Source organism: Tinamus guttatus, unplaced genomic scaffold (genome assembly GCF_059628265.1).
Source record: "Tinamus guttatus ecotype Peru unplaced genomic scaffold, ASM5962826v1 Tinamus_guttatus_pri_ptg000291l, whole genome shotgun sequence".
Taxonomy (NCBI): domain Eukaryota; kingdom Metazoa; phylum Chordata; class Aves; order Tinamiformes; family Tinamidae; genus Tinamus; species Tinamus guttatus.
This window is the reverse complement of record NW_028288825.1, coordinates 1,751,275-1,767,792: the sequence shown is the minus strand read 5'-3', so window position 1 is coordinate 1,767,792 and position 16,518 is coordinate 1,751,275. Positions and strand designations below refer to the sequence as shown.

At 61.7% G+C, this 16,518-nt stretch overlaps 1 protein-coding gene across 1 annotated transcript in view; it reads right to left on the bottom strand.

Moving 5' to 3' along the window:
• The window catches only part of RAI1 (retinoic acid induced 1), a 28,735-nt gene extending 12,794 nt beyond the window's left edge, over positions 1-15,941 (bottom strand). Inside the window, exon 1 of the mRNA XM_088527775.1 lies at positions 15,148-15,941. The gene's annotated coding sequence lies outside the window, so the exon portion shown is untranslated. The remainder of the gene's footprint in view (positions 1-15,147) is intronic.
• Between the last annotated feature and the right edge of the window lie 577 nt (positions 15,942-16,518).

The following is a 16,518-nucleotide window of genomic DNA, read 5'->3' as shown; positions in this document are numbered from 1 at the left end:
GATTTGCTTCCTAGATTCACTCAAGCCTCCGCCGGCGTCTTTGGAGAAGGAAAATTGCTGCGTGCCCCCAGGGATGGAGGGAGGGGGGCAGCCTCTGTGGACCCCGCACGGAGAGCGGGCGGGTTGTTTTGGGGAGAGGGCACAGCTCGTGGGGGGCCCTTCCTCCCGCAAAGGGGCCCCGGTGCCGCCGGCAGTGCGCGGAGGCGCGCGGCGAGCCCGGCAGCATCCCGGTGTGCGCCCGGACAGGAGCGCGGCCGCCGGGATCCGCGCACGCCGAGCGGGGCTGCTTCCCAGCCTGCAGCCGTCCCCGCTTCTGCTGCACGGGCCGAGGAGCCCAAACTCGCCCAAGGCGACGTGACGAGCGCGTCCCGGCGCAGGAGGGAGCGCGCGGCCGCCGTCCCCGTCACCCATGCGCTGCAGGAGCCGGGCGCCTGCCGCCGCACGGGAGCAGCAAGTGCAAAACCCACAGCAGGACAAAGTCTGCAATAAGAAACAAACCATTTTCTGTCAACTTCGCCACGTATTTTAACTACTCCGGTCTAGTTTTCGTTACTTAGGATGTCGTGATGGGGCTGGGGGAGTGATGGCACCACACTGTGCACGATGCTGGAGCGGGAGCTCCAAAATGCTCTGGGATCCGTGGTGCTCCCTGCACAACATCCAGCTCCCCGAGACGCAATAGGTGCTCGGAGCTGCTTGCATCCATCGTGGCTCCTCCACTGCTCCAGCAGGAATTTTGGGGAGGCCCAAAATCTGCAGCCACGCAGCCAGCCAGGGGGATAAATCCGCCCTGCACTTGCTCGGCGCGCAACCAGCTTCTCCGATCGTTTTCCGATTGCGGGAGGCTGCTCCAGAACTGGCAGGGCCTGTCTTGTCCTCGCCCCTCGCTGCTGGAATCCGCTGCGGTGATTTAAAGTTGCCGGAGCATCAGCTCCGGATGCGGGGAGTCCTGGTAACAGTTGCTATGTAAAACATTCGGAGGGAGAATTTACTGTCACAGTTAATAATAGATGAAGGTTTTAGAATTTCTGATGCTTTACATTTTAAGCCGTTTGATTTACAATGTTTCAAGAAAGGAGGAGAGAGGGAGGAAAGGAAGGCAGGGGCTGTGCTGCAGCGCGCGCTAAGTGCGCCGTGACAAAGCAGCCCAGCTCCGCGCTGCTCCGCGGGATACACGCAAATCCTGGTAGGAGACGAGGCTGCATTCCTGTGCAAAAGGGGGCTGATGCCCAAATCACTCCTGGCAGTGACAAACCTCCCAGGGTGCTTTTTGCTTTGTAAAGAGTTGCATCCTCCCTGCTTGTGCAGCGCTTCCCCGCAGGGGTTATTCCAGAGGGCGGCCGGCGTGCCGAGTTCGTCTCTCACAGGTGTGCTTCAAGTAGGATCCTGAAATAGCAGCAAGCGGGCGCGCGCGGGAGGGAAAAACGCCCAAGAGGGAAACAAGAAGTGAGGCTCTGGCTGCCCTCCGGAGCGTTGTGCAAAGGGGTCCTGGTGCAGGGGGACTGGGATGGACCTGGGGCGCAGCGCTGGCGAGGAAGTTGCTGCAGCGAGGATGCCACTGTGTCGAGGCTGCTGCTGCACCGAGGCTGCAGCTGCACCGAGGATGTTGTTGTGTCGAGGAGGATGCGACATCGAGGAGGATGCCACTGTACCCAGGATGCTGCTGTGTCGAGGATGCAGCTGCATCGAGGATGTTGCTGTGTCGAGGAGGATGCTGCACTGAGGAGGAGGCTGCTGCAGCCAGGATGCTGCTGTCGGGGTTGCTGCTACATCGAAGGTGCTGCTGCATCGAGGTGGCCGCTCCAAGCGCGGCGGCATCGCGGGAAGCACCGGGATCCCCCCTGGGCCGTGCAGAGCTGCTGGCCAAGCCCTGCTCATCTCCTTCCCCTCTTGCTTGGACTATGAGGACTGAGCTGCTCAAGGCTTGGAAACTCCTCATGGGGATGGCAGCGCTGGGCTTGAGCTTCCCTTCCCGGCACGGCACACGGGAGCCCCAGACGAGTCCGGCTTCTCACCCAGCACCGTGGTGGCACGCTGCTGTCCAAAGCTCCGGCTTCCCGCTCGCTGGGAGCCATAAATCCTGGTGCATCCCAATGGGCGGCTGCAAATCCCTGTGCAAGGCAGGGAGCTCATCCTCGAGGCTGTGGCCAAGCCTCGACGAAGGAGCCACGCGCCCTCTCCTCCCGCCAAAGCCGGAGAGCTGGCACGGAGCGAGGTGGCCACGGCATTCCCGTGGTCTCGGCAGCACCAGGAGCACAAGGAGCCCGTGAGTGGGCACAGGACAGCCCATGTCCATGTCCGTCTGTCCGGCCCTCCCGGCATCCTTGCAAGGGCTCCAATTGAAAGCTCACGGACTCGGGGGATGAGTTTTGCAGCCCGCTCCCTAACGGTACCTGCATCCTGCCAGGATCCTCATCCAGAGCCGCTTCAACCCATGGCCTCACTCACCCCACCAAGGCTGACATCCCACCCAACCTGGCGCTCCCCACTCAGCTTTGGGGGCTCTAAACCCTTCCCGGCTGCAAGCCGAGCCCTGACAAACTCAGTGCAGCAGTGGGGCACCAGGGCGCTCCCCCGCCGCCCTCCTGGCACCCCCGTTAGCGCAAGGCCCTCGTTAGCGGCCCCGACACCAGCAACGGGCTGAGATGCGGCAGCGAGCGAGCGGCTCTGCCCCGGCCACCTTGGCGGGCGCGCGGGGACGCGCGGCGTGTCCCGGGGCGCTGTCACTGCGCATTAGGAGGCGGCAACGGCAAAAACAAACCACGGGGGAATCACCAGCGCAGCCCGGAGACCCGCAGCGACTCCGCTTGCACCTTTTGCACCGGGTGCCAGGGTGGGAATGTCCCCGTTGCACCTCCTGGGGGGGGTCCTGCATGCACGGAGGCCGCGGCCTCTTTCAGAGGCCGCGGCCTCCGTGCATGCAGGACCCCCATTCCGTGGCTGTGATCCGCCGGATGCACACACATACCTCCGGCTCCGCGCCTGCTCGCTCCTTCCGCGGCTCTGATTGATTAAAGGATGGGGGACATCTGAGCATGGAGGCGGCGGCGGCGGCTCCCTTTGGACTTGGAGCGCTTCCTTGCCTGCTGCTTGCTGCTGCCGTTGCCTGTCAGGCAGCTTTTAATCAAGGTTTGCTTATATCTGCAAAGGCCTTTCCCAGAGGGATGAAGGGAGGAAAAGAGGGGGGGAGAGCGTATTAACATGCCAGCCACCCTCCCGCTGCCTCTCCTTTGTTTATGGAGAGGGTCAGCGCTTGCAGTGCCTGCCGGGATGGGAAAAAAAGGCTTTTGGGGGAGTGCTGGGATGTTAGGGACACGGCTCCAGCAGCAGGATGTGCCTCACGTGCCGACGGAAGCGACCTCGGGGCAAGCTAGACCGGGAGCACCGGGAAGCACCTCCAGCCCGGAGCGAGACCGGAGCATCCCCGAACCCCTCAGGGACTCAATGCAACTCCCGGGAACTTCAACCTCCCCCGGTGTCACTGAGCCTCGCGGGGGGACGAGCGGCACCTCCGTCCCCGGTGCCAATGCCAGCGCATCGCTTCGCCTCTCCGCGTTATCTTATTGCTGGGCTAATGACCTGCTAAAAGTATTATGTGCAAAACCGCACTCTTAGCCAGCCATTAAACTGGTTAGGAGCAGCGGGTCATGCTTTATTGCTTTAATAACTGAGTTTATGAAAGGTCGTCTCATAACTGATAACATGCATAATTTTTGTAACTTAATTAATGCTGCTAATATACTGGAATCGCCATCAGCTGCTGTTGCAACCGCTGTAGGGGCCGTGCACAGAGCTGGGCCGGAGCATGAGCCCAAACCCGCCTGGTCCCGGCTCCAAGAGCTGCGGGCGAAGGAGCTGGATGAGCTCCCGCTGCCCACGCACTTCTTGGTCTGCTCCCGTTGCCCCCGATTGCAATCAAGTGCCAAACGGCCGGCAGAGCCCTGTGGTGCAGGCAGGGTGCAAATCCGGCCCCAAAACTCCCATTTCCCATCGGGAGTGTTGGATGCAAAAATGTTCCAGGTGGGAAGTGGGATGGCAGCAGGAATGGCAGTGGGGACAGCGTCTCACCCAAAGCTCACAGCATTGCTGAGCATTTGCCCCTAGCACGGCCAAGTGCACATCCCATGGCACATCCCTGTGTGCATCCCACAGCATGGCCAAGCACACATCCCATGGCACATCCGTGTGTGCATCCCACAGCATGGCCAAGCGTGCATCCCATGGCACGGCCAAGCACACATCCCATGGCATAGCCGAGCACACATCCCACGGCACATCCAAGCGTGCATCCCATGGCACGTCCAAGTGCACATCCCGCAGCACAGCCGAGCACGCATCCCAAGGCATGTCCAAGCGCGCATCCTGCAGCACATCCCGCGGCACGGCTGAGCACACATCCCAAGGCACATCCAAGTGCGTATCCTGCAGCACCTCCAAGCAGCATCCCACGGCACGTCCAAGCGCACATCCCGTGGCACAGCAGAGGGTGCAAAGGGAAGCGAACGAGCGCAGCCCTGAGTAAGAACCAGCTGTTTCTCCACCTGGGATGCTGGTACCGAGCCGGCTTCATCCCAGGATGTTCCGGAAGGGCCAAGCGGAGTGGGGCCGGCTCAAGCACCATGCAACAAACACGGTTGCACAGAAGCAAACGCCACCACGTGCCCGCCTGCCTCCCCGTGCTGGGTTTTCTCCAGGCCAGCTTCGGCAACGAGAACACATTTTTCTCATTAAGAAGCAAAAAAAAAAAAAAAAGCAGCAAACAACTTTTCGCCATTTCCCCCACGGGCCCTGGCGCACCTGGAGCGTCGGAGCTCGCGCCAGGGAAAGAGCTGCCAAGCAGCGGCATTTCCCGGGTGCAGAGCTGGGCCCTGCCCTTGCAAAACACGGCACGAAGAGCGCAGGAGCGCGCATCCTCCTGCACCGTCCCTGCTGCTGCCGAGCGCGCCGCGCCACGGCCGCCGGCACCGGTTATCAGCCGGCTGCGGAGGCACCGCGACCGCTGGGGCCCTCGGCTTGCAGCTGATTTCCCAGCAAACGCAATTTTCCAAGGAAGTGGGTGGAATCTGCTCGCCTCTGATTAGACAGCTTGGGGTTTTGTTTTGCTGGTGCTTTAGAGAAGGAGGAAAAAAGAAAGGATGCATAAAATACGTGGCTTTGCATCCCCTTTGCCCTGCAGCACAAGCGCGCACACTTCCCTGCGCCGCTCCCCCGGGAACGGCAGCTTTGCCTGCACTCCGAGCAATGATCCTGTGGAATGAGGCTATGATCTTTCATCAATCATCGCCGCGCGCGCCTCCCTCCCGCGCACGGGCGCTCGCTGGCCGTGCCCGCCGCGGGAACGCGCGTCCGCCGCTCGCCTTTGCCTCCTCTCGTCCAAAACGAAAAGGGCACGAGCCGAAATCGCCACCCATGATGCTAGGGGAGGCGGGGAGGGAGGAGGACGGGTGCCTGGCAGCGAGATGGGTGCCCAGGCCTGGGGATTGGCTGCGTGGCAGAGCGGGCAGCCCGCGGCACGGTGCAGCACGGATCCCACGGCACGGTGAAGCACGCAGCCCGTAGCACGGTGCAGCGCGCATCCCACGGCACGGTGCAGCGCGCATCCCACGGCACGGTGCAGCGCGCAGCCCACGGCACTGCGGAGCATGCAGTCCCACAGCACCGTGAAGCATGCAGCCCACGGCACGGCGGAGCATGCAGCCTGCGGCATGGTGAAGCGCACACCCTACGGCACAGCGGAGCGTGCATCCCATGCGCGGCGGGGCATGCATCCCATGGCACGGCAGAGCGCACACCCCATGGCACGGCGGAGCATGTATCCCATGGCACGCTGAAGCGCACATCCCACGGCACGGTGAAACATGCATCCCACAGCACGGTGGAGCGTGCAGCCCGTGGCACGGTGAAGCGCACATCCCACGGCACAGCAGAGCGTGCAGCCCACGGCACAGCCAAGCCTGCATTTCACAGCCTGGCCGAGCATGCATCCCACAGCACGGTGGAGCATGCACCCTGCAGCAGAGTGAAGCGTGCATCCTGCAGGGTGCATGGGAGCATGCAGGCCGTGCGGGAGCATGCAGGCCATGCTTCTGAGCTCGCACACCGTGGCACTGCCCAGCGTGCACCCCATGGTACATGAGCATGCATCACACGACACGGCCAAGCGCGCATGCCATGGCACCCCATGGCATGACCATCAGCGTGCGCCCCATGGCACAGGGAAGCATGAGCCCCATGGCACGGCCAAGCGTGCATCCCGTGGCACGATGAAGCATGTACCCCGTGCCACGGCCATCTGTGCATCCCACGGCACAGCGGCAAGTGCTGCTCACACCCGGCTCTGCTCCTGCTCCAAGGACACCAGGGGCCAAGGGGACACGGCCACCACCTCCCTGCAAGGACCCACTGCAGGACCCTGTGCCAGGCTGCTGCCACTCGGGGCACCGAGAAAGGCGGCAACGGGGGCAAGTCCTGATTCAGGCTCCAGGCTGGGATAACTCGGGGGACACGAGGGAGGTGGGACAAGGACAAGCCTTGCGCAGTGGGGGGCAGTTCTGCTCCCTCTTTCCCAAAGAGGCAGACCCGAAATTAAGGAGCTTTCCCGATGTTTGGGGGCACGGGGACCTTGGCACCCCCGGTGTCCATCTGGCTCTTCCCCTTTCCAGGCGGACGCCTCCTGCATCCCGCGTCTCCGTGAATACCAATTACGCTGGGGGAGAATGTATATGTGCGATGTGCAAATACAAAAGGCAGGAAATAAAAGTCATCTCTTAGTGAAGAGGAGAGGTAACCATGACTACCTGGGACCTCATTTAAAACTGTGCCGGCCGCAGGCTAAAAGGCAACGCTTCCCATTGTGTGTTACCGACGCTTGCGGAAAGCTTTGAAACCCCGAACCCCCGCGAAACCATCTGGGAAGTCGGGATGAAGAGGAAGGGGGGGAGGCAGAGGAGAGCGCGGTTTGCGGGCAGCCTGCGCGCTCCCCCTGCGCGCAAACAGGACGCGAGCTCCAACTTCAAAAGAGCAACTCGGACGGAAAGCGAGCGCCGGCGGCCGCGGCGTCGCCGCTCCAGCGCCACGTGGCAGCGGGAAGGGATCCCACGCGCGGCAGGGGAAGAGATGAGCTTGGAGCGCGGGGAAGAGAGCAGGGAGCAAGCGAGCAGTGTGGATGTGTCCGGGTGGCATCGGGCCACGGGAAAGGAGCCACTTGGGTAGCCCAAGTGCTGCGCTTGCAGCTGCAAGGCCGCCAGTTTGCAAGCAAGCCGGGCACAGCGCGCGCTGCCCGGGGATGGGAGCGCACAGGAGGCACCCACGAGCCTGCGCTCGCCATAAGGAACCCTGCGGCCAATGCAACCCGCAGCAACACAGCTAGAGCTGCAAAACCCGAGCAAGAGCGCTGCAAAATCTGAGCAAGAGCGCTGCAAAATCCGAGCGGAGATGCAGAGCATGGGAAAGGCGGCCTCGTGGGCTGGGCAAAGCACCCCAAATGCCACTGCTGCACGCAGGCGCATGCTATAGCGCCCCACAGCAAGCACATACTCAGTGTCCATCCCCACTGCAACTGGCCCATGCAGCGGCGAGAGCCACGGACCCTTCGAGCCACCCAAGGGCCCAAGGCTGGACCCTGCTGCCCAGCAAGCCTATATGACACCAGGGTCCCCGCGCGTTGGCAGCGCTTTCGGAGCGCTCTCGCGAGCTCGGCGCCTCGCGGCGCCCCTTGTGCTTCGGCATTTTCCAAACCACTGCTCCGAGCATCGCTCCGAGGCCCGCGGGGAGCATCCCCCTCGCTCCACCCGCGCCGGTGCCACCTCGGGCCACAGCGCGGGGCCACCGGCAGGCGCCCGAGCCGGGAATTGCAGGCACTACGAAAGACAATGACAGTGAATCTTGTTACGGGCTTTTCAGCAAACGTAATTCCTTTTTATTAGAAAATTAAAGGGTATGAAAAGCTTTCCGAGGTTGAAGAGCCAAGATGCGCTTTCATAAAATATGCGGCATCTGATAACACGGATTTGCTCGTCTGCCTGCCCTGCTCCCCACCCCGTGCCGGGAATTATCCCAGCAGCAACGGGAGGCCAAAACACAGATCCTGCTTCAATGCCACTGGGAAAGGTGCTGGGAACAGCCCTGGAGCGGGAAGGAGCAGCATGGGGCACAGGGGCTGTTCCCAATGCTCCAGCACCCTGGACCCATCTGCCTGCTGCGATGCAGCCGGGTGCTGACGTTAGAGCACAGCCCTTTTTTTTTTACCTAATTTTAAAGCTAAAGAAAAACCCGGCTTCTTCAAACAAGCCTCCCCAACCCACACAGTGCTGCTGCAGCAATTACAGGCAGGAGGACAGGTAGAGAGGCGATTAGGGACGCAGGGATATCGATTACCCCCAAGTCAGCGCGCGAGCAGCGACCATTAAAATCCTCCCGGGAAGCGCGCGGCGGCCCTGAACGCCTTGATCCGCTCCCGGCGGAGCCGGGTGCCTCAGGTGACCCGGGAAATCCCATTTCCTTCCCTTTCATGCTTCCCTCCTGGATGCTCTTTCGTCTTTCCAATGGCCACGAGGAGACTTGCCAAGCCGGGAGGCTGGAGGCGGCGGGAAGGAAGCAGGCGGATGCACATCCCAAACAGCGGCACGCATGGGGACGCGCCACTTGTCCCCACGTCCCGGCTGCTGGAGACAGCACAGGGGCCCCCAGCTCCCCGCATTGGTGCTGTGCCGATGCCACATCCCTCGTGTGCCCGGAGCGCACAGGGAAACGCAGGAGGAAAAGGTCCCGAAGGAAGCAAGGGCCGAGCAGCACACGGGCACTACCGGAGCCATCCTGGCCAGGCGATTCCCATGCCCGCGGAATGCCGTGTTATCCGGGGCACTGCCCGGCTCCTCCTGCCGCCGCGGGGAGAGCCGCGCGCGCCGGCGAGCTCCGCGCCGAGCCCTGCTACAAATCAGGGTCAGGCGGCAGCGCTGTTCGACAGAGCCGCGCCGTACGTGCCGCCGATCCTAATGCGCTCCCGGCGCGCTTCCCGCTCCGACCCGGGGCGGCGGGAGCCCGCGCGGCCCCGCAGCCGCTCGCTCCTGCCCGGCGCCTCGCGGGGCTGCTCCGCCGTTACCTTTCACATCTGCGCGGGCGGTTACGAGTCTGTTGATCCTATTTTTAGAGCCTTTCGCCGCATGCGATTTCGCCGCCGTGAGACAGGAAATGCTGATGAGGTTCCTCGCCGCGGAGCCGCTTTCTCCTCCCCGAGCGGCCTCCGCGCGGCTTCGCTCCGGGCGCCCTTGCGACACGGCCTCCTTCCTGCCCCGCGAGGCCGTTGCGACGGGGCGGGGGGTCCCAGGGACACGTCCTCCCCTCTGGACACCTTTTCCTTCCCCTTGGCTTTCTTGCCCTGCAACCGCCGCGCTGCCGGTGCTGGTCACAGGGAAGGGCTCCCAGATGGGGGACGTGGGAGCAGCCGGCTCTGCTCTCCCAGGATGTCGCCCAGCATTTCTGCTCCATAGGGAGACCTAGAAATGCTCTTTCTGTCCCCAAACCCACATTCAGAACTGCTCAGGATGTCTTTTCCCCTCTCTCTGGCTATTACAAGGTAGCAGAGACGAGCAGGCCGCACATGAGGCAGTGACCTTCCCCTGCCTCAGTTTCTCTGTGTTCCCCCAAATCACAGCACTGCACTTGGCCCTTCACCCTGTCCCAGGGATGCAGAGCCCGGGTGCTGCCACATCACTGCAAAGGGTCACACCAGGATGGACCCTGCCTCACAGGGACCATCCTGTCCACAGCACATCCCAGCAACATGGGCTCAACAGAACCACCAAAAACCAGCTCAAGTCCCTGCTGCTGTCCTGTCAACACCTCATTTATCCATCTTGATTTGACTCTCATCAGCCCTGATGTGCAGCACCTGATTGCTCTGGCCGGTGCAGGGTGCCACGGGGAATTCCCACTAATTGGCCCTCTCAATCCCAAGCAAAACACATGAGGAAACCCGAAAACAACCCCCCTCCCTCCTTGCCAAAAAACAACCTCCTGAATCTCTGGGTTTGGGGGAAAACAAGTTGCCTGCTCACGTGAGCATCGTGCTGAGGATGGAAACGGCTTCCCAGGGCTGGGATTGATGCATAGGGAATGGGATGCAAAGGGAGGCTGTGCCCCCCAGCCCAGCGCGGAGCCCGACGCTCCCCGGCTCCCTCCTCGCGCGCGCGCTCGCAGATCACTGAGGCTGAAATTTCAATTAAGAAGGAGAAATAATTACCCGCCGCTCGGCAGCTCCTCTAAAATGGTAGCCAATGCTGGCGAGCCGAGACGGTGTCTCCTGCCGCATCCCGGCGTGCACCGGTGGCCTGCGACGCCGGTGACATTTACAGGATAATGCTGGCCCGGCAGCGGCTCGCCGGCACCGAGCATGGTGGGAAGCACGGGAAGCGTGATCCCGGCTTGGGAAGGAGAGGAGATGCTCGTTTCCGTGCAGAGAGCGGCGATGCTGCGAGCCCTGCACGTACCAGCGTCTTGGAAGCTTCCCGATGCCGGATGCTACGAACCGCACGGATGCAGGCATTCCCGGGACCTTCCCAATGGCAGATGCTACAAATCCCACAGGCGCCAGCATTCCCGGGACCTTCCCGATGCCGGATGCTGGCGGGGCACCAGGGATGCCACTCCTGCACGGTGCAGGACGGACGACCTCGTGGAGGACACAGCTCTAGCCGTGGCCTCGGGTTTTCCTGCACCCTGCAGAGCCCCAAATTGGGCTCCCAGCGGAGGAGCGACCCCATCTCCTTTGGACAAGGAGTGATGCCCTCTGCTCCACTTGGAGAGGGGAAAAAGCCCAGGGAATTCACCCAGCGGAGCCTCCACTGGGGCTTTCTGGCTGCTGGCCACATTTCCAGCTAACCAGCAGCGAGGGAGGCGTCGCCGAACCCTTAATTCCTCCAGGGAAATCCATTCCCGGAGCGAAGGCTCAGCAGCCCTTGCAGCTTTGCTCCCTTGGCAGCGGGTCGGCCATGGAGAGCGGTTTGTACACGGCAGGCTGCACCTTGCCACGTCCGCTCCAGCACGGCTGTGTCCCATCCCATCCCATCCTATCCCATCCCATCCCATCCCGACACTCACATCCCCGCCGTCGCGGTGAATCACAAGGTTTCAGACCCCAGCGGTGACGGCGAAGGACACGCCACAACAGGAGGACACTCTCCATCGGAGGACACAGTCACCGGCCGGGGAACGGCCGCGGTGTGAACAGCCCCACGCGGCTCCATAGATCACACGCGACAGTCACGGCGAAGGACACGGCAGCGACAGCCACAGTGAAGGACGCGGCTGCGCCGGAGCCACCGCGGCTGTCACCGCCGCGAGCCGGGTGCTCCATCTCCGTCCATCCGCAACCCTTTCCGAGACTCTTTACTCCTTTACGTGGCGTCTTGTTGTCACCAACCCCTGGCCAGTGTCCTGCCCCTGTGCCGCAGAGACCCTTTGGAGGAGGGTTTGCCAATGCAGGGCTCCGGCACCGAGCGCGGGAGCCAACGGCACATGGAGATGCCGGATCCCGGCTGCAACATCCACAGTGGGAAGGTGGGAAGAAACACCCGGCGACTCGGCCGCTCCCTGCGCGTTTGCAGCACCGGGACACAACCAGATGGGATTTTTGCTCCGTGCTGCTGCAAAGCCATGAGGATAACCCTTGTTGCAAGGAATCCAGCATGTTCTCTATGGAACAAACCCCACACCTTGAGCCAAAGGGATCTCTGATGGATCTCCAGCAACGGCAGGGCATTGCGACCTCAATTTGGGCAGTTCTGGGCATGCAAATCTGTTAATTCCCCGTCCGCATCATACAAATAACATGGGAGGAGGTGTCAACACAGGAGAGGGCCACATCCTGAGGGGAAACCTCTCCAGATGCAGCCCCAGCCTTTCCCTTTTCATTTCCGCCGCTGCCTGGGATAAAAGCAGAGCGAGGTGTCTGTCTTTACGTGCCTGCTCTGCTCAGGAAAGGCGCAGGAATTTTCTTCCGCCATTCCCAGCCCTTTTGATAGGCAAGTGGGATGCGAGCAGGAATAACTCAATCAAGATGTAGCGATTTTTAATTAATTTGTGGGTCCCGTCGCCGGCTCATCGCCTCGGAGACAAAAGGGACGTCTCTCCTTGCAGAGCCGCGCGCGCCCGGTCCGCGGAGCCTCCCCTTTTCAGCAGCGCATCTTTGGGCTCCAAAGCCGCACAAAAGGAAGAATTCCTGGATCTGTCGCCTCGGCTTTTGCTAAGACAGAGGGAGAGCCGGGGGCGGGTTGAAAGCACCAGGGACCCCCCTCCAAGATGCACAAAGTGGGGAAGAAAAACGGGGGGGAAAAAAAAAGAATGGAAAGGGGAAATAACCCCTGCAAAGCTGAGTGTGCAGAGGGATTTTCCCTCCTCTCCCGTTTTTTTTCTTCCATCTTCTCGCAACCCGCCACGTCCCCAAGGGCTGGGGCTGCATCGAGGCCCTCGACCCTTGCGCCGAGCTCCGGCGCGGAGCAGGACGGTCCCCGGCGGTGACCGACACGGCGGTTATCGACCGCAGGGCCCCGCTCGCGCCGCCCCCCGGCTCCGCGCTTGTTTTCCCAGCGCCAGCCTGCGGAGACGGCTGCTGTAAAAGGCGGAGATTGACAGGGCGTCGAGATACCCGCTGCCCGCGGCTTTTAATGATCCCTGGCAAAAAAAAAAAAAAAGGAAAGAAAAAAAAAGAGGGGGGAGTATCCTGCTCCAATGACAGCAGCCCAGCGAGCGCCGAAAATAAATAAATAAGTGAATGAGAGCGGAGCTGGAAACCCCTCCTCCTGGCGCTGAGCAAGAGCGGATGCTGAAGCCCCAGCAGTTTTCCCAGCCTCCGGAGCCGCCCCAAGCGATAGCGGCTCTGGAGCACCCACGTCTTGCCTCCCTTCCCTGTTCCGTGCTGCCGGCACCGGTGGAGTGGACAGGGGGTTTTCCCAGCCAGGATGGGCCAAATGGGAGCGGCTGGGTCCTGAGCTCGGGATCCGCACGGGAGGCGACATTCCCAGCTAGGCAGGGAGCCCCGGGGCAGGACTCCGGGATGTGAGGGATGCCGGGATGCGGGGAGCGAGGCCTGGGACAGGGTGGGAATAGGGAGCCGGCGCTGGCAGCTTGGCCGTGTGAAACCTCCTGCTGTGTCCGGAGCTGTCGCAACATCCCGACCACCTCCAAATGCAGCCGCCGTGCTGCAAATATGGGACGTGAGCCCAGAGGCCAGCACGGATCCCAGGTCGGGATCCCCAAGCAGGATCCATCCTGCCAGCACCCGCTCCAACCACACACATGAATCCAGACTGCGGCTTTGCAGCCGACCAAGGGGGTCACGTCTCTACGTCCCTTCCCCGGATGCAGCGGAGCAGGATAGGGGGGGACCCACATGTGCCAGCGCCACCGAGGCCGCTCCGGGTGGGATTCCCTCCCGGCCTGGCCGTGGCGCAGCCAGACACGGGTCTGCCCCCCAAACACGCAACCAGAGCGCGGCGTGAATAACAAAAGCAGCGATCAGTAAAGACGCTCCCAAGAGGCCCTAAGTTCTTCAATTAGAGCCTCTCATTATAGCAACGAGAAACTCCGCTCTGTCTTCTGCACCGATAACACTTTTTTCTTTTTTTTTTTTTCCCCCTCTCCTTTAAAGAAAAAAAGGGAGGGCGGGCGGGCGAGGAAGGCTGCATCTCTAATGCAGCAGACAGGTCTGCTGAGATTCGCTCGGGCTCTTATTTTGACTTTCATCTAAAAGAGCTGCCCTGGGAATCCATTAAGTCCAATTTAAATGGGCTCTCCGCCCTCGCGGCTCCTGCCCGCCTCCCTGGCCCCCCCCCAGGCCCGGCTCCCGCTCCCCTCCGGAGCCGGCGCACACAAAAGCGAGGCCAGGCGGGAGGCGAGGTGACGGGCACGCAGCTCCGGCTCCCATCCGCAGAGCCCTTCCACAGGCATCGCCCCCCCCGGCCCCTTCCCTCCCTGCGGAGCGGCTGCTGCATCCTGCTTTCCGCGCGGATAACGGCAGAGCCGCCCCGGCCGCGCGCGGATAACGCCTCCGTGCCGCCACTGGCGCTTCCCGGCTGCCCATACGGATCCAGGACCTGCTCCGGCTCTCCCTCGGGATTGGCACCCGCCCTGCGCATGTCCCTTTGGGTCCCCTCTTCCCCTGCGCAACGAGGCGGCTCCGCTAAAGCCCTGGCCAACAAAGTTTGTTCGCTCGGAGCCGCGCGCTCGGAGCCGCCTTCGCCTCCGCAAAGCAAAGGGCCCAGAGCCGGGATCCTTCCACTTCCATGTGCGGTTTTCCAGCCCCCCCGCCACACGCTGCACTGCATCCTCCACATGTGTTTTCAATCACCGCCGTCTCCTGATTGAAAACAAAAGTGCGCAGATCTCCCCCCCCGGTCCCCATCCCCATCCGTACACGCGCTCCGCTTGGGAGCCACCGTCCCTCTCTCTGGATTTGCGGGTCGCTGCCAGGTTTATTTGTTTATTGATGGCCAGATGTGCCACCCCACGAGTCCTCGCGTCTCGGCTAGACCCTTTTGCTGGATTTTTTTCCTGCCCCCTGGGCCCACGACCCACCAAATGGAAGAAAGAAACCAGAGCGCGGCGGGCTCTCACGTGCCGCCGGCCGCGAGCACGGCGAGCTCCCGGATCACCGCAACTTTTCCAAGTAGAAACCCATGCACCCCGATGCCGCCCGGCTTAAAATCCGCCCTCCGTGGGACGCGGAGCTTCCCGCCAGCCCATGCTCACAATATTTTAACTCCAGAAAAGTAGAAGGCAGGATGAGCAACCCGAATCAATCCCTCCTGCACCCAAATATATAAATATCCCAAGTCTGGGCTGCATCTTTGTTCAGACACACATCCACCAGCGAGTCAGGAGGGAATTTTGGACCGGCTGCAAATTTATTGCTTCCAGAAAGGCAAAGCAACCCCCTGCTCTGCAGCGGCTGCAAACAGGACCCGCGCGCACCCCCCCGCGCCGTGCACCACGTCCGATGCGGCGGCACACGAGTTGCACAGGGGAAAAATAAATCCGGGAAAAGCGCCGCGCATCCCCCCCGCCACCTCCGAATGCTGCAGCACTGTAAATAAAAAAAAAAAAGAGAGAAGGAAAAGGCAAAAAGCACAAAGATAGCGCTCGCAACAATACCTGCGACGTCTCCTGCTCGCCTCTCACTCCCGCTCCTGCTGCCTCGCTCTCCTCCTCTTCCCAAACGCAGTAGCCAGATTAGATCCTTAGAAAAAAAAATGTGAGAAATAGCACAATTCTTTTTTTTTTTCCCCCTTTTTTTTTATTCTTTTTCGCTTCCCTTTCTCAGCAGCCCTTCCGAGCTCCTTCACTAACCATTATTCATAGACCACTAGGGGATATAAGGTAATTAGAAACGGCCCTATAGCATCCAGCCTGCGAACGCGCTGCCCGCGGTAGGAGTGGTGGAGGGCTCAGGCTGCCGCCGCAGCCGGCCCCGAGCGCTCGCGGGGCTGGGGACGAGGTGAGCGCCGGGGCGGAGGCGAGGGCGAGCGGCCGCCGCCAGCCCAGACGCCGGGGTGACGGGCTGGGTGGCCGGGGACGCCCCGGGGCAGCGGTGCCGCCGCGCCGTTTGCTGGCGTCTTGGTCTTTTTCGATTTTTTTAAAATATTTTTATTATTATTTTCCTTTTTTGGTTGTTTTTTTCCCCCGGCGCGGGCTTGCCGTGCCCGTGTGCTCTCTGCTGGGGGTGTGTGTGTGTGTGTGTGTGCGTGCGCGTGTGTTTGTGCCAGGAATAGCAATCAGCAGCGGCAGCACACAGAGCGCAAAAATGCCATCATGCAGGGTCAACAGAAAGCTGCAGACATTTTTTTTCCTCTTTTTTTTTTTCTTTGGGGGAAGCTTAATCCTCTGGAGCAGGGGAGCAGGAGAAGGAGGCAGCTGCTGGCTTCTTCCTTAGAGTTGGGATTTTTTTATTCTTTTATTTTGATTTCCTCCCTCTCTAGCCTCATGCCTCCAGATTAAGCACCCCCCTGGCACCCGCAGCACCTTGGGCTGCCCAAGCCCTCGGAGCCGACCCCGGAGTCCCGGCACAACCGGCACCTGCAGCGCGCGGGCAGCCCCGGCACGGGGGTGGTTTGAGCAGGAGCAGGGAGCCCATAGCATCCTCCCACCCCCGGCATTGCTTCCCACAGGGAAAATCCGGTGTTGCGTGCACAGGGAACAGGACGGAGACCCCCAGGCTCTGCCAGCACCCGGCTTCCCCGGCCAGGACGGATACCCGCTGCGTTCCTCCCGCGGGATGCGATCCGGAGCATCCCTCCGCGCACCATTCCCGTTTCTGTGATTCTTTCACGGAGTCGAGCTGTTCACCTCCGTAACGCTGCGGGGCGGCAGGTTTTGGAGTCCCCTCAGGACTGTTTGGTCTCATCCCACCCTATCCCGGTCTCCCTTGGCCCTGCTCTCCCCATAGCTGTTCCGGGCTGGGCTTGACAGGGACCTCGGGAGACCTCGGAACCTCTGGTCCAAGCCCTGCTCTGGTGGAGCACCCTG